This window comes from Dromiciops gliroides, chromosome 3 (assembly GCF_019393635.1).
Source record: "Dromiciops gliroides isolate mDroGli1 chromosome 3, mDroGli1.pri, whole genome shotgun sequence".
Lineage (NCBI taxonomy): Eukaryota > Metazoa > Chordata > Mammalia > Microbiotheria > Microbiotheriidae > Dromiciops > Dromiciops gliroides.
The window spans coordinates 561619666-561645298 of record NC_057863.1 but is presented as its reverse complement, the minus strand read 5'-3'; the positions used below and the strand labels follow the sequence as shown (position 1 = coordinate 561645298).

The window sequence follows — 25633 nt, the reverse complement described above, 5'->3', positions numbered from 1 at the left end:
TCATGTTCTCATCTATTATGTTAGCCACTTCATATACTTCAAAACACTGAAAGAGGTAAAATCATGAAGAACTGATACCAGAAACCATTTAGTCCAAACTCTACCTAAAAAGAATCCCCTGTATAGAATACCCAACAAGTGATCATTGATTAATCAGCATATATTTATTATGCACCTATACTATGTGCCAGGCAATGTGTTAATAACTGAACATACAAAAAGAGGCAAAAGGCAGTCCCTGTCCTCAAAGAAGCTCAAGTTTAATGAATGAGGGAGACAAAATGCAAATATATACTGTAACGATTGGAATAACGCCACCTGCTGGATACTTACTGTAGAGGAGTTCTGCCCATGAAGGGAAGGTCTTTGAGGGCAAGACCAGGAGTCAGGAAGTGACGCGGGCTAGTGGGAGGAGGAAGGAAGAGACTGGCGCTCAGTCTCGCTCTCTTTTCCTCTGGACTCTGGTGGAGAAGGGAGCTAGAAATGTGCTCTCCCTTTAATAGATAGAAATCTAGGCCTTTTTCTCTCTCTTTACCAAATTCTTATTCTCCTTAATAAATGCTTAAAAGTCTAACTCTTGCTAAAGCTTATAATTTATTGGCGACCACTCATTAGATATTTTAGACAGTTTAGCTAGAATTTTAAGCATTTATTAAGGAGAATAAGAATTTGGTAAAGAGAGAGAAAAAGGCCTAGATTTCTATCTATTAAAGGGAGAGCACATTTCTAGCTCCCTTCTCCACCAGAGTCCAGAGGAAAAGAGAGCGAGACTGAGCGCCAGTCTCTTCCTTCCTCCTCCCACTAGCCCGCGTCACTTCCTGACTCCTGGTCTTGCCCTCAAAGACCTTCCCTTCATGGGCAGAACTCCTCTACAGTAAGTATCCAGCAGGTGGCGTTATTCCAATCGTTACAATACAAAGCAAGCTATATACAGGATAAATAGGAATTAACAGAGGAAGTCATCCCACCTTTGCTTGGAAATCTCCATTGAGAAGGAAACTACTCCAAGAAAGCCCATTCCACTTGGGGCAATTTCTAAGTGTTAGTAAATTTTCCTTCACATCAAACTTAAATATACCTCTCTAACTTTTACCCCCTGTCCCTAGTTCTTCCTTCTGGGGCCAAGCTGAACAAATATCTTCCCTGTAATAGTCTATCAGAAACTTGTTAACAGCCATCCATTCTTAATAATTGTCTACAGGTGAAGCAGCTTAGCTTCCTTCCGCTTTTCTCCATATGGCATAGCCTCATATCCCCTTGGCACACTGATTACCTCCCTCTGGCTGTCATCCATTTCGTCAATATACATCCTAAAATTTGTCACCCAGAACAGAACACAATATTTCCAATGTGTCCTGACTGGGACAGAGTATACTGGGGCTGTTACCTTTGCCATTCTATGCACTGTGCCTCTAGTAAGTGCTGCTTAATATTGTCATGGTTCTACTCTGATTTCTCATCATGGCATGGAGGTAGCCTAGAATTATTTCTTTTCAAATTTATTTATTTATTTAGAATTTACCCCAAGTTACATATATAAAGAAATTTTCACGTTGATTTTTAAAACTTTGTGTTCCAAATTCTCTTCCTCCCTCCCTTCCCATACCTCCTTAAGAACTCAAGAAATTCAATATTGAATTTATATATATGTGCAGTAATGCAAAACATTTCCACATTGGTCAGGTTGTGAAAGAAAACAGACAAAAAACCTTTAGAAAGAGGAACTAACAAAAAATTATACTTCAATCTGTATTCAGGTACCATCAGTTCTTTCTCTCTAGATGGATTGCATTTTTCATAAATCCTTCTGATAGCATCCTGCTCATCATTCCTTGCAGCACAATAGTGTTCCATACTAATCTTATCCCACAATTTGTTCAGCCTTTCTCTAAGTGATGGGCATCGCCCCAATTTTGAATTCAACTTTTTTTTAACCTCTTTGAGGATACCAACTTAGTAGTGGTATTGCTAGGTCAAAGAGTATGAATGGTTTTGTAGACCTTTGGCCATAGTTTCAAATTGCTCTACAGAATGTTTGAATTAGTTTACAACTTTACCAAGAATATGTTAATATCTCATTTTCCCCATATCCCCCACAACATTTGTTATTTTCCTTTGCTGTCCTACTATCTAATCCAATAGGTATGAGATAGTACCTAGAATTGTTTTGGCCTGAATCTCTACAATCAATAGTGAGTTAGAGCATTTTTTCATATGGCTATAGGTAGCTTTGATTATTTCATCTGAAAACTTCATGTCTTTTGATCATCTATAAATTGGGGGAATTAGCCTAGGATTCCTTAAAGTTATTCTAGCAGACCCAAGGTCTGGGAGATTTGGCTAAGCCTAAAAGAACATGAGAATGGTCTTAGCATCTGATGAAATCTGTTTTCCTGTTAACCATCAACCAGTAAACACAAAATAAAGAGAGCATATGCTCACTAAAGGTGTTTGCCTACATCATGGATGATGCCCTGCTCAAATTCTCATATTGAAGATGACTTTGCTAAGAATATTAATTCACAATTTCTATAGAGATTTAAGGTTTACAAAATAATACAAAATAATTTTCTTCAAATAGCCTTATGAAGTAAGAAATATGAGGTATTTTATCCCAATTTTACATGTAAGGAAATAGGCTCTGAGAGTTTACACTTGTCTGTGATCCTACAGATAACATGTCTGAGGCAGAATTTGAACCCAAGTCTCTGGACTCCAACCAAGTCTAGGGTTCAATGCATGGTACTATAATGCTAATATACATAAGTGGAAGTCTTTTAAGTGGTTTCATTTTTAGATGATATTATGCCCATTATATCAAGTTTCAGAACATTTTATAGAATCCTAAATAGATCTAGGTGCAGGAAGATGGTTCAATGAATAGAGCACCAGCCATGGAGTCAGGAAGACCTGAATTCAAATCTGACCTCAGACATTTACTAGCTGTGTGACCCAGGGCAAATCACTTAACCCTATTGGCCTCAGTTTCTTATTCTGTAAAATGAGCTGGAGGAGGAAATGGCAAACTATTCCAGTATTTTTGCCAAGAAAACCCAAAATGGGGTCACAAAAAAATCAGACATGACTGAAATAACTGAGCAACAAAAAAAAATAAGATCCATAATCACACAGAAGATTCATATGATGAGAAATGGCAGTTGTCCAAATGATGACAATTAATTGTTTGGGCAACTCACAGAACTGGTCCAAATATCTTGAACATACACTGTGGATAGACAGTGAGCTTGGCCCAGGATCAACTTCAGAGGAAGAGAGTAAAGCTAGGTTGCCTATGGAAAATTCATGTGGTGTTTTTAATTATTACTAAATTCTCCTTGAATCAAAGACTCTCCAGTATTCTTCCCATCCTGTTCTCTGGCTACATATCATAGAGTACCACAGTCTCCAAAGAATTAATGTTGTGTGTCAGCCTTAGGCCAGTAGAGAGGTGCATAATAGGCATGGATAGTTTACAACATATTAGCAACAAAGAGCTGTATCAGAGAATTCATGCGCAGGATAGCATCAGAGAGCTGTGGAAAAGGATGATTGGTCATAAAGAGAGGCTGAGGGATGAGTGATGGGCAGCCCACATAACCCACTGGTATCTGTGCAATGCAAAGAGACAAAGAGAAAGGACCCAGCATGTTGAATGGATGATTTATGAGAAGACACAATCAAGATTATACAGGATGGACAGGCGTAGATGAGTTACAATCTGCATCACTGGAATGAGTCCCCACATTGATGAACTCACAGATCCATCAAAGTAGTGAAATGAAACCCCAGTGCCATTTTATGAAGGCTTACTCTATGGATTTGACAAAAATATCTATTTGAGCATACACCATAGCTGTCGAGATCATCACTTATGTATGTGGAGCAGCAGAACGTGGAGAGGGAAACTAGTGTACTGTACAGATGTGCAGCACAATCTTCATTGTTATTCGGGCTAGAAGCCAATGTGCTACATTCAATAGGACAGGATGCACTACATATGACTTCCTTTGGCTAAAGAAGAATTTCCCCCATCGTTTAAACAAATATATATTTCTGTCATTTTGCTCTGACTCTGTCCTCCCTGTTTTTTGTCCCTGGTGATCCTTGCCACACTGATCAAAGGGGTAGGTGTGGAAAGAATTTCCTTACCCTGTGAAGGAAGTGCGTATGTTCAGGAAAACAGTTTAGCACAGCTTTCTCCCTAGATAGCCCTGATCTTGATCTTGAATTAACTTATGGGCACTGGCCCATTCAACTTGGAAGCTTCTGTGTCAGCAGCAGCAGTGGTGTTTGGTAAAGAGCACAGAGAGGAGTTGTAATACCTGACATTTAATCTTCAGTTATCTTAAGCAAACATTTTCACCTCTCTGGCAATGTTCTCATCTTCAAAAGGAGTGAATTGGAAAAAGATGGCCTCTGAAATACCTCATAGGCCCAAATCACTCTGCTCTAGGCAATCCTGCTGACCCATCCCATCTCCATATGTCAGAGAAGCTTCGTCACCTTGGAAGCTCACTTCATCCCCAGATTTCATACATTGGCTCTATCCTCCATTTTCAAGAGGTTGTCTAAGATAGCCATGTCTTCATTTCTCTACAGGTTTCATTCCTTTCACTACTAGACTTTCTCTACCAATGCTATCACTCATCTTCCTTCCTCCCTATCCATACACCTTTTATGCCACCTCCCATTAGAATATAAGCTTCTTAGGACAGAGACTATCTTTTGTTTCTGCTTATATTTGTATTTTAAGCACTTAGCACACCACCTGGCACATAGCAAATTCTTAATAAATGCATATTGAAACCCTAACATTCTAGGCTTTATATTTAGAGTGGATACATAAGTCCTAAAACTGTGATTTCACGAATTTAGGAAATTCCCCATTGTGGAAACTGTATTAAGCAATGCAGAATGACAACTCATCTATAATGTATAATTTTAGAGGGTTGCCAGGGGCACTGAGATGTTAAGTGACTTACCTATGGGCACACAGCTATGTGGTTATCATAGTGATCAAAGACCTTTCTGACTCCAAAGCTGGCCCTCAATCAACTTTATCATGCTGCCTCTCAAAGAATTAAATATCATTCCAAATAATTATTTTTTCATATCATTTAATAGATATACTTAGGATAAATTGAGAAGGCACTAGAATTAAGGGGGATTGGGAAGGCTTCTTGTAGATGAAATTTTAGCTGAAACTTGAGGAAATATTGGAGGAGGTGGATATGAGGAAGGAGAGAATCTAGGCATGGGGGACAGCTAGTGGTGAAATGACCGCTTAGAAGATTGAGTGTCCTATACAAAGTATAGCAAGGTGACCATGTCACCAGATCACAAAATACATGGGGAGGTGAAGGATTAGGTGTAAGAAGAAGACTGGAAAGAGAGTGGGCCAGTTACAAATGGCTTTGAACACCAGGCAGAGGATTTTATATTTGATTCTGGAGGTAATAGGGAGCCACATTGCTGTACATTAAGGTATATTATACAGACCACAATAGATTCTCACTTTGGTAACAGTTATATGTTATATGTTATAATGGGGGGAGAAAGGAAAGGAGGGTGGTGTCCAACTTAGTGTACTTTTTGTATTTTCAGAAGTCAGGTTATTCTGTTTCAGGGATTTTGTCAGGATAATTAACACCCTTGATTTTGTAAAAACAAACAGGCTTTCAAATCACAATTTCTTTTTTTTTTTTTTAAGTGAGGCAATTGGGGTTAAGTGACTTGCCCAGGGTCACACAGCTAGTAAGTGTGTGTTAAGTGTCTGAGGCCGGATTTGAACTCAGGTACTCCTGACTCCAGGGCCGGGGCTCTATCCACTGCACCACCTAGCTGCCCCCACAATTTCTCCAAAGAATCCAGCAACAGCTAATACAGATGTTCTCTACATCTCCCAGTCACTTCCAAAGAAGCATGACCTCACACTGAAACCACCTTATGGTTTTTCCCAACAAAAGCTTATTGGAGTTCAAGAGATCCTTGAAAAGGAATCTCATCTTTCCAGGAAGGCTTAGGTGTGGTCCTGCTTGCAAGACAGAAGATGGAACCAATTAACTGTAAGACTCCTTCCAGCACAATTATTATACAGGTTTCCCTCACTTTGCACAATAAATGTTTGTTTCTAAATTGGCTCTCATCCTACAGAGCTGTCTGTGTCATCAGGAGGATGAGCAAGAGAGCCTGATGGGACCTCTGCATGGCAAAGAGCCATAGCTTTGGAGAGTCTGTTTACTGAGTGTCTTCTCCAATGTTCCCTTAAGTTCTATGCATCCCTTAAGAAATTTTCATGGAGTGGGCTTCCTCACATGATTCTGGAGGTCTAAAGTACAGCAGAAACCAAAAAAGTTTGGATGCTTATATTTCTGTCTTACAAGATGAGTGAAGACTAATATTGAAATATTTTTCCTATTCTCTCAGCCATGTCTGTGCATGAAATCATAGACAGCTGGCTATTAGAGCCCATCACATTTTGATGTGATTTCACTTGACCCTAGAATGTCAGAACTGGAAGGAACTTTGAAAATTACCTAGACTGCTGCCATCTTTGTATGGATGAGAAAACTGAGGACCATAAAGAAGAAGCCCCTTTTTCCAAAGCCCCACAGCTAGTCAGTGTCAGATCAAGATGAGAATCCAGTGGGTTTTTTTTTTTTCCATTCCATCATTCCTCTTGTAATCACAGTTGCCCTTGGAGGTAGGCAGGACAAGTGTGTTTATTATTCCCAGGAGAATGTAAGTGCCAAGAGTGCAGAAACCATTCTCACTTTCTGCTGAACCTGAGAACCAGAAAATTCTGAGTCTATGAAAAGATTCAGGAAAAGTTAAGGTACTTTCCTCCCTAAATGAGGAGAAACTGGCAAGGACTACAATTATGATAAGCAGTAATTATTGATGACACTTGAGTTCAGTGAACAAGATAGTGTAGAATTATTTTAGTCTTGTATTACATTATATACATTCACTTATATTAAGAAAGTCAAATTTAATAGAGCATTTTAATATTGATTATTTGATTTATCTTTTAAAATTGGTCTAGGTGATATTGCTCTTTTCTCCATAACTAGAGGAAAGAAAAACAAATTGTCTGGCCTATAAACCAATATTTAATTCATTATGACAAATGTGAGAAAGCAAGATAAATCTGCATACTTGTTTGATCCATTCTTAATCATTACATAGAAATGTGTCATTTATTGGTACCATTCATTGAATTTCTCGACCTTAGGAGCAATTTCAATTTATTCTCCCTGCACTATCTTACTTCTTATTAACAATGACCTCTAGGATAATTTATAGGAAAACAGACACTTTACAAGCTGAAATTTAGTAAGAGCACATTATCTTTTTTGTTTGTTTTTTGTTTTTGTTTTTTTAGTTAGGCAATTGGGGTTAAGTGACTTGCCCAGGGTCACACAGCTAGTAAGTGTTAAGTGTCTGAGGCCGGATTTGAACTCAGGTACTCCTGACTCCAGGGCCGGCGCTCTATCCACTGCTCCATCTAGCTGCCCCCAGAGCACATTATCTTTTACCAGTAACCAATATCATTCTTAAGTATTATCACTTTTCATGTCTAATCATATCCTATTTTTTCTGTATGTGACACTCTATAATAGAGTTTAATTAATCAGTCCTGGAATTACTCAACAATTTAATCCAGTTACACAAGTATTTAATAAGTGTATGCTATATGCAGAGTCTTGTATACAAAGTTTAGATGGGACATAGTCCCTGCCTTGATGGATCAAATACAATAGAGTCAAATACAGAATATATACAACATATATACAAATTAATACAGTGTGTCCCAAAAGTCTTACTGCATTAAAAAGAATTTTATGCCTTAAAGCTATATCAAGACTTTGGGGATACTATGTATAATGCATCATAAGTTCAATTTTAGACAATTGAGTTTGAGATACTGGGAGCAGACTCAAGATGGTGGAGGAAAGGTAGAGACTCACCTGAGCTCTCCACAAACCCCCTCCAAATACCTTTAAATAATGCCATAAGGCAATTCCTTCAGCAGCAGAACCCACAAAAGGACAAGGTCAAATAATTTTCCATCCAAAGACAACTTAGAAGGTTGGCAGGAAAGAAGGTGGCAGTCCAGGACAGGCCACACCAGCACAGTCCTGGCCCCAGCAAGGAGCAGGCCTTGGGTGTCACTGAAGCAGCAGCAACAACAACTGCTACTGCTGATGCTGCTACTGCTTCCCGAGCTCTCAGTCCACAGGCAATAAGGGGGTTGAACAACTGGTCAGAAGGAGGTTATAGGCATCTCTGCTGGCACTGAGGCAGAACTCTGTTGCTTTGCCCATACTCAGTTCCAGGTTGTAGTCCCAGAGCAGGGAGGAGCACCAGTACACCAGAATTTACATCGGCCACAGTGAAGAAGGGACCACCCTCCTCACAGTTCCAGGGAAGAAAAGAGTGCTTGTGGTCACTCACAGACCAGAACACAAACCAGGAGAGTAGTAAACACACCTCACCTTAAATCATACCATCTTGAAAGAACTGAAAACTTACAGGTCCCTAGAAGTATCTCTGAAAACAGCTACACAAAACCCCTGAAGCTTGGGACAGTGCACCTTCCATACTAGAAGCAGAGCCCTACTTTAACAAAGAGTTAAAAGTCAAGAAGTAGGCTAGGAAAATGAGCAAACAGAAAAATTCAGACCATAAAAAGTTACTATGGTGACAAGGAATATCAAAACACACACTCAAAAGATAACAAAGTAAAAACTCCTACATCCAAAGCCTCCAAGAAAACTATGAATTGGTCTCAGCCACAGAAGGGCTCAAAAACAACTTTGAAAATAAAGTAAGAAATGTGAAAGAAAAAATGGGAAGAGAAATATGAGTAATGCAAAAGAAAATTATGAAAAGCTAGTCGATGGCTTGGTAAAGGAGATGCAAAATAATTCTGAAGAAAATAATATCTCTTCCTCGACATCCTCTCTGTTGTTGAAATTGTCCTGAGATTGTTTTCAGTGAGCTTGAAGAAGTTCAGCTCACATACCAACACTTTTATTTAATTACAAAAAGGAAGTTTTTTTTTAAATCCAATTAGGCAACAGTCCACTGAAAAGTAAACATAAAAGAACAAAAGAACAGTAACTTGTCCCAGGATCATTTCTATCTGAATTCCATAAAATCCAATATGAGAATAACATAACAGCTTACATTTTACAGCACTTTAAGGTTTGCAAAATACTTTCTCATATATTCTTTCATTTGAACCTCATAACAACCTGGTGAATTGGCATTCAAGGTATTAATCTCCTCCAGTTTATAAGTGAGGAAACTGAAGTTGACAGATGTTATGTGACTTCTACATGGTTACATGGCTGGAAAATGCCAGAGGCCAAATTTGAACCCAAGCCTCTTTGTACTCCAAAGTTTGTGTTCTTTCCACTTTCCCACACCAGGAACCTGTGAAACCATGGGAATGAATGATATTGCCAAAGAAGAGAGTATAGAGAGAGAGAAAAAGAGAGGAAGAACAGAACCTTATGAAACAATGCTCACCTTAAAAGTGGGAAAGAAGATGATGACCAAGGGGAAAAAAAGACAGAGAAGAAAGGAAGAGAGAAGCGATTAAGCATTTATGTAGCAATGAGAATGTGCCAGGCACTGTACTAAGCACTTTTACAAATATTATCTCATTGGATCATTAAGTGAGATAATGAGGAGTGATTATCAATGTAGAGAGAAGACAACCAGGAGCAAGTAGCACCTCTGACACCAGTAGAAGAGACTGTATCCACAATGAGGGAATGAAGAACAGGGTCACATACTTCAGAGATATCAAGCAAGATAAGGGATGAAAAAGTTGGATTTGGTCATTAAAAATTATTAGTGGTTAAGATAAATGGGGGAAGAAGATGATTACAAGGGGGCAGATAAGAGAGTGAGTGATGAGGAAATGGAGCTATTAGGTCCAGACTACATTTTCAAGAAACTTTTCAGTGAAAGGGAGAAGAGAGCTGAGAAGGTAACTGGATGGAGCGGAAGAGTCAAGGGAAGGACTTACAGGATACTATGTGAGCAATAGACTTTTAACTACCAGAGTTCTTTACAAATTCATTCAGTGCAACATTATTAGGCTCCCTACTACATGCAGAGCACAATGCTTTGGTGATGTGGAAGGGACACAGTTTAGATTAGAGAATAGTCCCTGCCCTCATGAGGTTTTTGTCTAGGAGGAGATTGTGACCTATATAGTAACTCTCAGGGATGTTTTAGAGAGGAGACACTCTTTAGAGGATGCATTTGAATCACATGTGCATGTAGAACCAGAGATCATACATAGGGTCATAGATTTAAAGCTTTCAACCACCACTCCCCGAACTTTACAAGTGAGGAAACCAGGGGGCGGCTAGGTGGCACAGTGGATAAAGCACCGGCCCTGGATTCAGGAGTAACTGAGTTCAAATCTGGCCTCAGACACGCTTACTAGCTGTGTGACCCTGGGCAAGTCACTTAACCCCCACTGCCCCGCAAAAAACAAAAACAAAACAAAACAAAAAAAAACCAAATGAGGAAACCAAGGCCCAGAAAGTTGAGGTGATTTGCCTGAGGTCACACAGGCAATAAGTAGCAGAGCTAGGGTTTGAATCATAGAGTCACAAAATGTCAGAACTAAAAGGGACTTTGAGGAACATCCAGCCAACCCCATCTGTCCTTCTGGGTAAAGAAACTGAGGTCCAAAGAGAGAAAACAACTTAGTAACATCTCGGTTTCCTTTGACATTGGCAGTTGAAAGCATCACTAAGATTTCTCTTGGCAATGGCATTTATGTTGTTGGAGGCCATATGGAAAACCATGAACCCACTCAGACCCTTTCTATTACTTAGTTACTATGGGTATTTGAGCCTTTTTAAAACATCGGATTCCTGGTCCATCGCCACCTCTTGCATTTGCTTTCAATTGTCAGAGTCCCCTGTGTTTAAGCATATGTTTTTACAGTGAACTTTTGTCCTCTTTGAAAACAGCATCTCAGTGCCTCTTTATTAAATTCTAGCTTTCATGACTAATATGCAACGAGAACGTCAGAAATGTTTATGTGCTATATTAAAGCAGCCGGGTTCTTCCGCTTACAAATTGCTTGGAGATAAAACCAATATGCCCAACAATGGAATTGCCTCATAAATAAGAGAGAATGCAAACCAGGACCATGCCTTCCCCCTTCTTGTGGACCCTGGGTTTGCATTGTAGTTCAGTTCCAAAGATCCTAACTATGTGGCTTAGTGAGAAGACTGAAACAATTTATAACTCAGTGGAAAAAATGTGGAAACTCCTCCCCAGGCTTGGTGTGGGAAAATGAATAGATAGGCCTTTTAAAGAGTTCTGTCTATATCTTGCGTATACTTGTAAACAGGTGACTCATTGGGAATGTTTTTGAGTCAGAATTGAAGCTAATACCAAAACTCTCTTCAATTTGAGAATCATTTGCATTTGAAAAAACTAAAGAAATTCTTGTTACAACAGACTGAAACAGATAAGAGACTGAGAGACAGAGACAGAGAAACAAAGAGAGAGAACAAATGAATACTGTCATTTACCTTGAAGGGCTATAACCAGAGCAACCAGGGCCCTTAGAGACTATAGGAAAATTTTCATTTATTTTAGAAATTGGGGCATCTGTAAAGTTACTTCCAGATTTGCAGTGTTAATAGAATATGACTAGTGTTAAGTGTGGCTACTCAGGAAAAGAGTAGACCACAAGGTTTCTTGATTATTGTTTTTGGAAAGTAAATGCATTGTTTAAAAAAAATAATGATTTCTTTCCACTAACTCTTTCTGGATTTCTTGGCACATTTTTTTTTCATTTTCAACAAACAGCTGAAACCACACTGACCTTCCTCAGCCTTGATAAGAATCATCTGTGAGCACCGCAATTATAATTTTGCGATTTTGAGCCGATTTTCTGTTTGGACTCCAGTATCAATTTCAGCTGAAATTTCCATGGATGTGGCCTTTTTCTCATGGTTACAAATAATTTAGTCAGAAAGCGATGCATTTGGAGATAGGAGGCATTCTTCATCAGCTTTGCCATGTAATCGGGCCTCTTAATGAATTCCACATTTTCCACATCTATCTCCTTGTCCACCTTATCAGGAGCCTTTCTATTCACAGTGAACAGATGAAGAAATTTCTCGTTCCCTTTGGAATCTGCCTCAAGTATTTGGCTTCTCTGCCAAGTAGCATCTCATCATCAACAGAGGCACAAATGTAGTAGATATAGCATTTGAAATTGCCGACTTAAAAAATATGACGCTTGGTTTAAAAAGGAATCTAGAATCCCGTGCAGATATTATTGTATGTCAATAGCATCCCATTTTCCATAGAGCTTTGTGTTCTGCAGAAACCTCTGGAACCTCTACAAAATCACAGAGGAGTAGAGGAGTGCAGAAATTGGTATCTCCATTTTTCAGCTATGGAAACTGATGTGAATAATAATAAGGTGTTAACTGATTTGTCCAGTGTCACAAAGTTCCCAAAGAGCAGGTCTGGGAGGAGAATCCAGGGTTTCTGATTTCTTAGTCTATTTTTTTTTAATTTAGAGGTTATGGAATTGCTATTAAAATGCAAGTTTTATCTTCATTTCTGTAAATTCATCTTGTAAGTGTTTACTGATCACCTACCAAGAAGAGAGCCCTGTTCTAGGTGATGGGGCCCTAGTTTATATAGTTTATATAGATAGTGTTCTCACCAAGTTGATAGACTAGCCATTACCCAAAAGTACCTTTTTTTTTTTTTGGCAGGGCAATGAGGGTTAAGTGACTTGTCCAGGGTCACACAGCTAGTAAATGTCAAGTGTCTGAGGCTGGATTTGAACTCAGGTCCTCCTGAATCCCAGGCTGGTGCTTTATCCACTGAGCCACCTCACTCCTCCCCAAAGTACTTATTTGCTCACCCAATCACCAACTGTACAAAGTACACTGAAGAAACAAGGGCACATACATAGTTAACACTCAATACACATCTGTTGATAATAATAGTAAATCACATTTATGTAGCATTTTATGGTTTATGATACTTTTAGTGGCAACTCTGCATGGTTTTATGTGAGATGTAATGAAGAAAGTGTTGGATTTGGACTGAGAAGACCAGGGTTCAGATCCTGCTCCTGACACTTATTACCTCTAAAGGGCTTCAGTTTCCCTGTCTGTAAAATGAAGATTAGGTTACTTTCAAGGTACCATCCAGCTCTATATCTGTGATCCAGTGATCTAGTAGTTGTTACCTCCTTTGATCTTCAAATCCACCCTGTATTCTTATCATTTTATGAGGAAGGAAACTGAGGATGGCAGAACTGAAGTGACTTGCTTATGGTCACACAGTTGGTGAGTGGCGGTCACATTTACTAAAATCTTCTGATTTCAAATGCAAACAAAAAATGTTTTGTAAACCTTGAAGTGGCACATATCAGTGATTGTTATTTTAATATCATTTTGCTTTATAGGAAGCATGGCTTGGTTTGTAAGGAGTGGGTCTTGGGGGGTGGCTAGGTGGCGCAGTGGATAAAGCACCAGCCCTGCATTCAGGAGTACCTGAGTTCAAATCTGGCCTCAGACACTTGACACTTACTAGCTGTATGACCCTGGGCAAATCACTTAACCCCCATTGCCCCGCAAAAAAAAAAAAAAAAAAAAAAAAAGAGTGGGTCTTGGAAAGACAAAGACCTCCAACATATACTAACAACATGCCCCTGGACAAATGACTTAAAATCTCAGCACTCCTGGTATTCCTCTGAGTCTCAGAAAGTGTGACTGCATTGGTGATAGGCATTTACTTTCTTATTCATATAGGGAGTTCCCTATATCAATGAAAGAACAGGGCCTATCCCTAACCCTATCTCTACCCTTCTGCCAGAAAGGATGAATTTGGAAACTTGGGACCTGTTGCTACTCTGTAAAGGCTTATCCTGGGCACCAATGGATGGAAAGGGAGTGGAACAAAAAGATCCTGAAGATAGTCTTTGTCAACTTCACTGTTGTGCCTTGATTTAAAGATTTGACATCCTCCTTGGCTGTAGAATTCTTTCCTGGTAGGACTGGTATTTCTTTGGTGTTTTATGGTACAATCCAGTATTGTACTATCAAATTGGCATACTTGGGAATTGTTATTTATAACCTTTGGATTTGATTAATCTGAATGGCTACAAAAAATAGCGAAGATCAATCCAGTATAGCAGAAAGCACACTCAAGCCAGAGGATTTAAGTTTAGATCCCTGCTCTGTTACTTACTACTGATATGACCTTAGGCAAATGATTTGGCTATTCTGGGTCTCTATTTCCACATCTGTAAAATGAGGGGCTAGGGTGATTTCTAAAGTCTCTTCCATGTCTCTTCTAAGTCTCTACAATATGATTTCATTGGTATGGGGAACTTCTAGGTGAGGAAATTCCCTCCAACAATGCAAATTGGCATTTTCTTGGTGCCTTGATCTCATAGAGTTGCCTAGACCATTGCAAGTTTAAGTGACTTGCCAAGGGTCACTCAACAGGACTTGAACCCAGGTCTTTCAGACTTTGAAGCCAACTCTCCATCCACTGGGTTACATTGTATCTCCATTCATCATTCAGTCAGTCAATAAACATTTATTAAGCACCAAAAATGTGCTAAGCACTGGCGATTCAAAGAAAGCTTTAAAAAGTTCCTGCTCTTGAGGAACTCTCTCTGAAGGAAACAGCATGAAAATAATTATGTAAAATCAAGATGCATACAGGATAAATAGGAGGTAGTCAATATAAGGAAGGCACTAGCATTAAGAGGGATTGGGAAAGGTTTCCTCTAGAAGGTGAGACTTTAACTGGGACTTGAAAGAAGTCATCAAAGCCAGGAAGTGGATGAAGAAGGAGAACACAACCATTGAAAATGCCCAGGAGATGGAGTGTCTTGCTCCAGAAGCAGCAAGAGGGCCCGCATCACTAAGCTACCTATTACATGGAGGGAAGTTGGGTAAGGTGGAATACTACAAAGACAGGGGGTAGAGCCAGGTTTATGAAGGGTATTGACCAACAAACAGGATTTCATATTTGAAACTGCAAGTGATAGGGAACCACTAAAATTTATAAAGTTGAGTGGGAAAGTGACATGGGCATAGAGAGATCACTATGACATCCAAGTGGAGAATGAGCTGGATTGTAAGGAATGAAATGATGTCATAAGGAAGAGTGGCTGAAGAAACTCAGAGTATTTAATATGAGCCAGCCGAATAACGAAGCTGCTAAAAGTCTAATTGGATTTTAGGCTGAATTTAAAGACATCTAGTGTCTAAGGCAGAGTTGTGCAAAGTCATCAGCCTCACTCTCTCCTCCAGAGTTAGAGTTCGGTGGCAAGACTTAGGTCAAGACAGGGGGCGGCTAGGTGGCGCAGTGGATAGAGCACCAGCCCTGGATTCAGGAGGACCTGAGTTCAAATCCAGCCTCAGATACTTGACACTTACTAGCTGTGTGATCCCGGGCAAGTCACTTAACCCCAATTGCCTCACAAAAAAAAAAAAAAAAGACTTAGGTCAAGACAACTAGTGATGACCTAGCTCAGCCTGACAGGGAAGCTAAAGGCCAGAATTCAAGCCTTTTTATACCTCAGTCATAAGAAAATTATGGCACCAAACTCTTACCATGCAGTTATCTCCTAACCCTCTCTCCCTAACTTCCAGGAAGGACATTTCACTATGTTTCAATTAAGAGTGTGATTTTTAAGCTGCTAATGGGCAAGGACTGTATTTGGTATAGGAAGATACAATCCCATGTATCCTCCCACAGGGCCTAACACAGCACATAGGTAAGCACATAATAGACCTAGAAGACCCCAAATAAGTTCATCAGACATAATTTCTCCTACTGGGTTGTTTACTCCCCGAGTGGCTCTGTGGTTTAAAAATAGCTTCTCCAATGTCAGCCTGGGGCAGTAAGAGGATGGTGCTTTCTCTACAGCCAAAAATGCATGGAATGGCAGCTTCATCATCAACAGAGGGGCTTTGTTCCATACAGGGTTGAAAGTATATGTCCCTCATAGTGGTTCTCCAGATGCCACTGACCTTTTTTAATTAACTCCCTCCTTATTTTTTTCTTTTGGAAGGGAATAGGTGCCAAGTGGTCTAAACAAGTGTTGCCTATTGGAGTGGTTTTTTTTCCTTCTTTAATTGAAGAGAACTCTCTAAACACAGCTTGACTAAAGGCCTGAGATAAGGCCCAAGAGTAAGAGTCTGTTTCTCTGACTGCCAGATCTCTGAGGCTAAGTGAGCCTTATCTTTGTTTTTCTTTCTTTCTTGGGTAACTGAATTAAAAAAAAAAACTCAAAGGGATTTTTCTCAGGCCTTGATGGAAGCTGGAGATACTAATGTAATTTACAGTGTCTTGTTAGTAAGGAGACTTTATCTACAGTTACTTTCATGAAGTTCAGGCAAAGATTTTGGATTTTTTTTCTTAAGTTCAGGGGGCAAATAGTCCTATCCTATCCAAGATTATAAGAATCACTGCTCACTTAAAACTCTAGTAGGTAGATAAAAGGACTTGTAGCCTAGAAAAGGAGGAGGGAGCCAGTCATCTAGTGAGACTGAGAGACAGCAGATGCACATCCCAAACATTGCCCGGGAAGCTGCAAAATATTAAAAGAATCAGAGGGCAGTCTCTGCCAAACTGAGCAGATCCTGTGGGGAGCATCTATGGTATGAAATGGACAAGACCACATGGGAGAAGGAAGACACAAATGAGTTGTGACCTTTCCAGTGGAGAATCCATTTCAAGCATGGAACTCTCAGGTGGTACAGTAGACAAAGCACTAGGTATGGAGTCAAGAAGGCCTGAATTCAAATGCTGCCTCAGACACAAAATAGGGGTAATAAATAGCCCTTACCTAGGATTGCTGTGAGGATCAAATGAGATAATGTTTGTAAAACTTGTTGCACAGTGGATAGAGCACCAGGCCTGGAATCAGGAAGACCTGAGTTCAAATGTGACTTCAGACACTTATTAGCTATGGAACCCTGAGAAAGTCACTTAGCCCTGTTTACTTCAGCTTTCTCATCTGTAAAATGAGCTGGAGAAGAAAAGGGCAAACCACTCCAGTATCTTTTGTTTTGTTTTGGGGCGGGGGGGGGGGGGCAATGAGGGTGAAGTGACTCACCCAGGGTCACACAGCTAGTGTCAAGTGTCTGAGGCCGGCTTTGAACTCAAGTCCTCCTGAATCCAGGGCGAGTGCTTTATCTACTGCACCACATAGCTGCCCCCAACTCCAGTATCTTTGCCAAGAAGACCCCAGATGGGGTCACAGAGAGTTGGGCACAACTGAATGGAAAACCACCACAAAACCTTAAAGTTCTCTATAAATACCAGCTAGCTTTTATGAGGAACAGCTGATACAGAGATGAAATGCCACGTGTGAACATGCAAAAAGTTACAATGTGCAATTAAGTCAGAAAGGTAGATGGGAGCCAGGTTGTGAAATTTAAATACCCAAAAGAGGAGTTTATATTTGACTCCAGAGGTAATAGGACATTTTCCTTTTGCACAGATCCCACACAACTTTGAAACCTCTCACTTACCTAGGTTCAATGTACAGTGTTCAATGTACAATGTACAACAATAGTTATGCAAATACATCACAAGCCTATATCCAATGCCTTCTTTACCAACAGATCAGTCAGGAACCATAAATCAGAAAGCAAAGTATTTGTAGGACAGAATCAAGTAATAGAAAATTAAGCAATATAGTTATTCTTTTTGGCAGGGGCAATGGGGGTTAAGTGACTTGCCCAGGGTCACACAGCTAGCAAGTGTCAAGTGTTTGAGGCCAGATTTGAACTCAGGTACTCCTGAATCCAGGGCCGGTGCTTTATCCACTGCGCCACTTAGCTGCCCCCAATATAGTTATTCTTAATTCCCCTTATACAGGAAGGAAGGAAGGAAGGAAGGAAGGAAGGAAGGAAGGAAGGAAGGAAGGAAGGAAGGGAGGGAGGGAGGGAGGGTGGGTCGGTCTCCTGCAGAGGTAGTATTATCACTCTTTTGTGAATCAGGCCAAGTCATTGGCACATTTTCAATTGACAATGAGTATAAGAGGTGAAAACATCCTCATGCTTCTGCATCCTTCATTTTCCTAATCAGAACATCACAGTATGTAGGGATGCTTTACAGAGAATTCCTGTGTGACACAGAAGATGTGGTTAAAAGTCAGTGGGTTTCTTGAAGCTCAGTAGGTTCCCTGCTATATCCTGGATACACTTCTGGGAAGACAGCACACTTCCTAAGTTGTAACATCAGATGTACACTATGGCTACCTCTGTGCACTTTAGTAACTCACAATTTCATAGCATTTTACAGTTCACAAAGTATTATCCTTACAATGACTGTGAAGAAGGACAGCTAGTTGGCTCAGTAGATAGAATGCTGGACCTGGAGTCAGGAAGACTCATTTTCCTGAGTTCAAATCTGGCCTCAGACACTTACTAGCTGTGTGATCCTGGACAAGTCACTTAACCCAGTTTTTCCTCATAGGCAGAAATCCAACCCACCCACTTTTGCCTATAGACTCTGTAGAAGACCTCAGAACTCCTACATGGCATTTCTATGGAGTATAGCATGTTAAAGTCACCTTTCACATGCATTCTTTCTTTCCAACAGCATCAGTTTACCAAAAAAATTCTTTTCAAATGACCTTGACCTTGAACCCATCCAGAAATGTAATGCTATTAATGAAACATATCCTTCATTTTTAACTATAGAAATATGCAATAATAATATTAATTATAATTATATAGTACTTTAAGGTTTGCAAAGTGCTTTATAAATATTATCTCATTTTTTACTCACAACAACTCTGAGAGGTAAAAACCAATATTATCCTCATTGTACATAGAGCTTAAATGATTTACCCAGGATCTACACAGTTATTAAGTTTCTGAGGCAGGATTCGAGCTCAGGTCTGCTTGACTCCGGGTTCAGTACTCTATCCTCTCTGCCACCATGATATCTACATAGCACAAGACACATCTTTCTTGTTTCTCTCATTTATTAGAATTATTGCTTTTTCCACAGTCTGAAAGAGTATAGGTGAAAGTAAGGATGGATAGGTAGGAAGAACAGAGACTGGCTATGCAGGCCAGCCACTACCTGCAGGCACAAAAGACTACCACAGCTCACATTTGCATGATGCTTTACAGGCTCAGACTTACAGAGCTCTTCACCTTGGTCTCTGATTTTATCCTCACAACAACCCTATGACATAGGTCGTGCAGGTCTCATCATCCTATGTTAAAAGGGGAGAATTGAGCTGAGACCCACACAATTGGAAGTGACTCCTCTGTGATCACACAGCTAAGGATGCCAAGTAACCATCTGCCAGGGCTGTCAGGGGGCATAGTACAGAAGAGATCCATTCCAACTCTGGCAATCTGGGATTCTGACAGGAAGACCTAGACCTAATCCATGTTTCCCAACTCTGAGGCCAGTGGTCTCTGCAAAACTCCATGCTGTAGTTTGCCACAAAGGACCGTACCGAGCACGGAGAGGACCTCCTCTTGACTCTGGGGAAGCCCCTGCCCTCTCCTGGGAGATGCCTAAGGTACGTGCAAAGGAAGATTTCTATTTCCAGATATAATAGCATATCAACCTCAAAGAAAAGAGAGGGAAATGCTGAGCTGCTTGGGGACCTAGAGAGAGGCCTATACATCTATTCATCCCTGCATGGAATCCCATGCATCAAGTATCTCAGGGACAGAAGAGGATGTCAAAACAGTAATAGAGAGACCGTCTCAACGGGCAGACATAGTACCCTCTGCAGACCAGGAGGCAGGAATGGGCCAGATGAGGAGAGTGGAACTTGTAGGCTACTGCATCTTTGTGCACCTCTTGCCCGGGAGAGACAGCCTTAATGAAAGAAGGAGGAAAAAGAAATGGACCCTTGATTAGGCAGGGATTGGGACAAAGATTGCCACAGCAGAGAACTGGGTGCTCCAAGAAGAACCACAACTTGGAAAAGCAAAGCTGTGTGCTTTAATTGTTCTGTGAATCAGGTGACTATGAAAGTTTTGGGTAGAGAAATTCAATCCCTCCAGCAACCCTGGGCTCTGGCCACAATGAGGAAGGTGGGTGCCGACAGAAAATAGGCGTTTAGCTGACATCTTAATCATCTAAAGCCACAAGGAATAGTCTTGAAAGGAAGCATTGTAGAGTCTATTGTGGGAAGCTGGAGAAGGCTTCCTTGACTCTCAGTTGTCTCAGGTATAAGTTCACTCTGCATTCTTTGTTGGGTTAAATAAAATCTAGCCTATATTTGATATCTTTTCATCCTCACTGCTTATAGAAGAGCTAAAGGCTCTTTGGGAGTCAGCAAAGTGAGCTGCATACTGACAATTCCCACAATTTCCATAGGCAGGGACACAAACCATAGGTGTTTTATAGGAAGTCTTATGAAATTAAACCCAGGCGCATTGTGTCAGGAAGTTTAGCCCAAATAATCCATGGGTTACACAAAGAATAAGTGGAATGTATAGGAATACTTTTAAGCCTTGAGAAAATTCTTATCGGGACTGAAAACTAGAGGAGCACAGGAGGTAGGTATGTGGAGAGGAAAATCTGTACCTTCTTTATTGTTTTACATTGATTTTCATCTTGGACAACTCCCTTCCTCCTAGTGGGGCCTGGGATGCTGAAATCAGGGCTCAGGATGCAGCTTCTATTGTGCTCTTTGTGGCCCACCCATTTTCGGGTCAGCCTGTCCTTCTGCCATGCACAAAGGGCAGCTGGCTAAGGAGCCTTCTGACCACGGATGTGATATTCACCTCATCAGCCTTCTCATTAGGCACAGCCACTGATGCTCTGTAAAAGGGAATGGACATTGGCTGGGGGAAGATATGTCCATCTGTGACCACAGTGGACTTGGATGTGGATCTGGCTTCAGGTGGCAGGGGAGTTATAGGAAGACGCTTTTCTAAGAAAAGCCAGTATATAAAAATCCAAACTTATAGGGCCTATGAAAAAAAGGAAATGGATGTTTATTTGTATTACCAAAAGAACAGGACTCATTTAAATGGCATACTGGGTTCAGAAAGTCACATTGTAATTTGACTTGTGCACACCCTTGTATATAAAAACAAGGATGGATAATCTGAGAATTGGAAGGGACAATTGGAAGACACCCAGTCCACCTCCTACTCAATGCATGAATTCCCTCTACGGAATTCCTAACAAATTATCAGCTAGACTTTAAAAAACAACAACCTTAAGTTATAGCAAACTCATCATGTTATGAGGCAGTGCATTCCATGGGTGGGGAGGAGGACGGTTGGGAGAGAGACAGTTCTAATTGTTAGAAAGTTTTTCCTTATATCGGGTCAAAATCTACCCCCTTGTAGCTCACCGACTGATTCTAGTCTTTCCTCTGAGGCCAAGGAGAATAGGTGCTATCCCTCTTATATCTGGCAGCCTTTCAAATGTTTGAATAGTATCATGTCTCCCTTCTCCACTCCTTAAATATTCCACTTTCCACGTTATATTCACAATTTTTTAAAAAATGTGAAGCAGTGTCATGATGTTAGTTCCCATCTCATACTGGACATTATCCTATGGACATGCTCTATCACACATTTATGCTCCCTTCTGAAATGTAATGCCTGAATTGGACATACTGCAGATGTAGTCTGACAGGGCAGAGTACAGAGGGATTCTCCCCCCGCCCCAACTTGTATACTTCTGTTCATACAGCCTAAGATTGTATTTTCCTGCTAAAGTCCTACACTAAGACCTAATTATAGCATGGAGATTACTCTGGCTGGTCTAAGTCTATACTAACACAGCACAATCTCTGGAAGGTATTACCAATCTGGAAAGATGAGGTGTCTGTAATAGAAGGAATAATTGAGGGGCTCCTCGCCATCATGTTGGCCACCAGGGGATATGGTTTTTTGATGACAGGAACTTCTGATGTTTGTCTGTTAGGTGTAGAAAGGATTAATGATTAAAATCACAGATTTTTGGCAGTATTTAAGAAACTCAGATTAACTTTTGTTGCAGTTTAGCTCACACCACTGATTCATACTGAACTGGTGGTCTGCTTAAAACCCATAAGTCATTTTCACATAAACTACAATTTAGCCACAAGTCTACCATCTTGTACTCATGCAATTGTTTTTTTTTTAAATCATGTAATACTTTATATTTTTTCTATGAAATTTACTTTTTAAAAAACTTTTATCCATGACTGTAGCTTCCCCAAATCTTCCTGGATTTCAATTCTGTCTTAAAATGTATTCCTGTAAATTTTGTCCACAGATTTGATTCATCAGCAGACTATTTATGCTTTCATCCAAGTCACTGATTTAAAAAAAAAGTTCAATGGAACTAGGGCACAGTCAGATCCATGTGGAACTTGACCAGATGCCCATCTCCAGCTCGACATCCATCCATTAATCACTACTCTCTGGATTTAGTCAATCAGTCAGTTTTCAACTCACCTACCTTCATTTTCATATAATCTCTTTTTCTCCATCTTTTCCACATGTGTCACATTATTATTATAACATATATTATATTCATCAGTTCAGCACAACAGAAAGAGCACTAAACTCACATTTAGAAAACTCCTGAATTCTGGTCTTATCTCCTATGCCCAAAGGCAAGGACAGGTTTTATTTGTTATTGTTTAGTCATTTTTCAGTCATATCCAATTCTTTGTGACTCCATTTGGGGTTTACTTGGCAAAGATACTGGAGTGGCTTGCCATTTCTTTTTCCAGCTCATTTTACAAATGAGTAATCTGAGGCAAACAGGGTTAAGTGACTTGCCCAGGGTCCACAGCTAATAAGTATCTGAGGCTAGATTTGAACTCAGGAAGATGACTCTTCCTGACTCCATGCCCTCTATGTACTGGACCACCTAGCTGCCTTCAGCGTTGTATAGAATACATAGTAAATGCATAGTATATAGTATATAGTAAATGCTTAATAAATGCTTCTTTCATAGAATTGCTCTGAACCTCTCTAAACTTCAGTTTTCTCATCTATAAAGTAGAAATAACATTCATACTTCCTATCACAAAGGGTTATTGTGAAAAGAAATTTCATAAAATTTAAAGAACTGGGTTAATATTTATTTCATTCTATTAGATCATATTATATCATGTTAAAAACTTATTAGGATGGGCAGCTAGGTGGCGCAGTGGATATAACACCGGCCCTGGAGTCAGGAGTGCCTGAGTTCAAATCCAGCCTCAGACACTTAACACTTACTAGCTGTGTGACCCTGGGCAAGTCACTTAACCCCAATTGCCTCACTTAAAAAAAAAACTTATTAGGATAGATGTTGGCAAGCATAGTTTTAAGAAAAAGGTGACCAAGATATGGAAGAAAATAAAAATCAGGTCATATGAAGAAAGAAAATGAAGAGATTTCACCTACAAAAGGGAAGGCCTATTGGGGAAAGAGAGAGACATATTAAGTGTCTTCAGCTACTTGAAGAGCTATCATATGGAAAAGTGACTTGTTATACTTGGCCCCAAAGGGTAGAACTACGAGTGGAAGTTTTTGAGAAACAGATTTTGACTTGATACAAGAACCCCTTAACAATTATAGCTATCTGAAAATAGAAAGAACCACTTGGTAAGGAAGTGAGTTCCCTATCACTTCAATTATATAAGCAGCTAATGAAGGATTCTGTAGAAGAGAGTCATTCTTAGGGAAGGGGAATGGACTGAATGACCTCTAAGGTCTCCTCAAACTCCAAGATTCTATGGATTTTGTAGATTGACAACTTGGTATGTTATTGTTCTATTTTGATTCTCCATGTTCAAAAATGAGTTTTCTTTTGTTTGTTGGTTTGGTTTTTTGTTTTTTGTTTTGTTTCGTTTTACGGGGCAATGGGGTTAAGTGACTTGCCCAGGGTCACACAGCTAGTAAGTGTCAAGTGTCTGAGGCTGGATTTGAACTCAGGAACTCCTGAATCCAGGGTCGGTGCTTTATCCATTGTGCCACCTAGCCGCCCCCAAAATGAGTTTTCTTAGGGAAATAGGAGAAACAATTGGTGGATAAATTATGTGATTAAAATTTTTTTCCAATTAGTGCTTTTATACATCAGGATTCCAATGAGTTATTCCATGCTCAATGAGCATCTTTTAATGCCAGGAGCAGTGAAGAGCTGGACAAAACAATACATGCTCTTGAATTGCACTGTTGATCTCATTACTCAGAGGAATTCTTTGCCTTGGAGAGTTCTCTGGTTGCATGGCTTCATCCTCAAGATGTTTTGTGCCTGGAAAGCAAAAGCGAGACCTAATATCTCTACATTGTCATTTTATGTTCCAGTCAGAAGCTGTTAGCTGATAAGTCCTGAGCCAGGCTCTTTGGTGAGCATTCAGCTTACCTCCGGCGCCTTTTCTAGTCTCAAAGTTGTTGGGTGACCCCCTGAGTCTAAGAGGTGAAGGGGAGCCGTCAAAGTAACTGCTTCATAAGATATCTTTAAGAAAAGTCTTTGGCACCTCTTCAGGAGGAGACGATTGAAACAGACACAGCTAGAAATTATAGAAGAACTTTAGGGCTTCAAAACTAATTCTCCAGAGCTTTGGTCCCATCACTGTCCCAATGAGGTAGTTTCATGTCTGTTTCCATGGGAGCAAACCTTATAGAGATTTGACCTGTCAAGTCCCTCTGCAGGAATTGCGGGTTCAGCCACTTTAGCAGTCCCAGCTACTAAAATAAAATACTCAAAATAAAGAATTCTTACCACCAAAATCCTTAGCACTGGCAAATGGTTCAACATCAGAAACCAATATGGTTCCATCAATGGAAATGACATTTAAAAGATGCATTACCATGTACTTTGCCGGTGTTACCATATGGGCGTTACCATATAACTTGCCACTTAAATCTCCTAGGTGTGTTGTCTCAGCCATTAGAATGTAAGCTCATCGAGAGCCAGGACTGTCCCGTGTCTCTATTTTTATCCTCAGAGCTTAGCCCAGTGCTTTGCACATGGTAAGTGCTTGGAAAATGTTTTTTATTAATGAATTGTTCTATTCTTCTAAAATGAAAATTGCCACACAATGTGATCTAAACTTGGGTTACTAAATATTCTAACAGCATTTTTCTCTCTTCTGATTAAGTAATTCTACACCCTGCAAAGAATTCTATTCAAAGACATTGCTTAAGCATACAGCACTAAGCTAGGAGCTGAGAATACAAAAATGAAAAACAACACAGTTCTCCCTTTCAGGGAACTTACAATTTACTTAGGGGAGAGGAAGGGGTTGATGCAAGATATGACACACACCAATAGATGTGATACAAAACAGAGCAAAGAAGATATCCAGACAGAGGACTCTAGAGGAAACTGTGAAGTAGAATTGGTACTATACAACATTTAATCCCCTGCCTCTGTTCCTCTGCCCTGTCTTCCCCTCACACCTGGAAGTTATTTCCTCCTCATTCCCTCAGAGGCAGGATTTGAATCCTGGACTTCCTAATGCAAAGTCAAGCACTTCAACCCACTATACACAGTGCCAGTGTGACTGGCACTAGTGACAGCAGAAGGTTAGCAGATTGAAGGGCCCCCAGCTTCTTCCCTGTGTTAACCATAGAACAAGTATACAAGTGGGAATAAGGTCTGACTCTGCTACTACGTA

At 40.1% G+C, this 25633-nt stretch overlaps 1 protein-coding gene across 1 annotated transcript in view; it reads left to right on the top strand.

Moving 5' to 3' along the window:
- Positions 1-25633, top strand: part of ME3 (malic enzyme 3) — a 341867-nt gene that overhangs the window by 186801 nt on the left and 129433 nt on the right. The gene's annotated exons all lie outside the window — the stretch shown is intronic.